Consider the following 309-nt stretch of genomic DNA (forward strand, 5'->3'; position numbering starts at 1 on the left):
AAATCAGGAAGGTTGAGGGGGCAAATTCTTAAGGGATTGTGAAATCTATTATTGCTAGGATCTTTTACAATTCAGTTGCTTACTCTTTTTAAAATCTACCACTCGGTAATCTTTTTCGGTGCCAGTAAGCCATGCTATGCATTCCTATGAATAAAATGCACGGCACCTGCATCCAAATGTGGTGACAGGATTGTTTGGTTTCTCTTTGGAATCTTTTTTGTTTTTTAGACCTGCTTAGGCAGAGATCCTTTATTTCTTGTTAGGAAATTCCAAAGGATTTGGGACAATGTTTAATAAGCTGCAAATAAC

This window comes from Galeopterus variegatus, unplaced genomic scaffold (assembly GCF_000696425.1).
Source record: "Galeopterus variegatus unplaced genomic scaffold, G_variegatus-3.0.2 Scaffold4035, whole genome shotgun sequence".
Taxonomy (NCBI): Eukaryota; Metazoa; Chordata; class Mammalia; order Dermoptera; family Cynocephalidae; genus Galeopterus; species Galeopterus variegatus.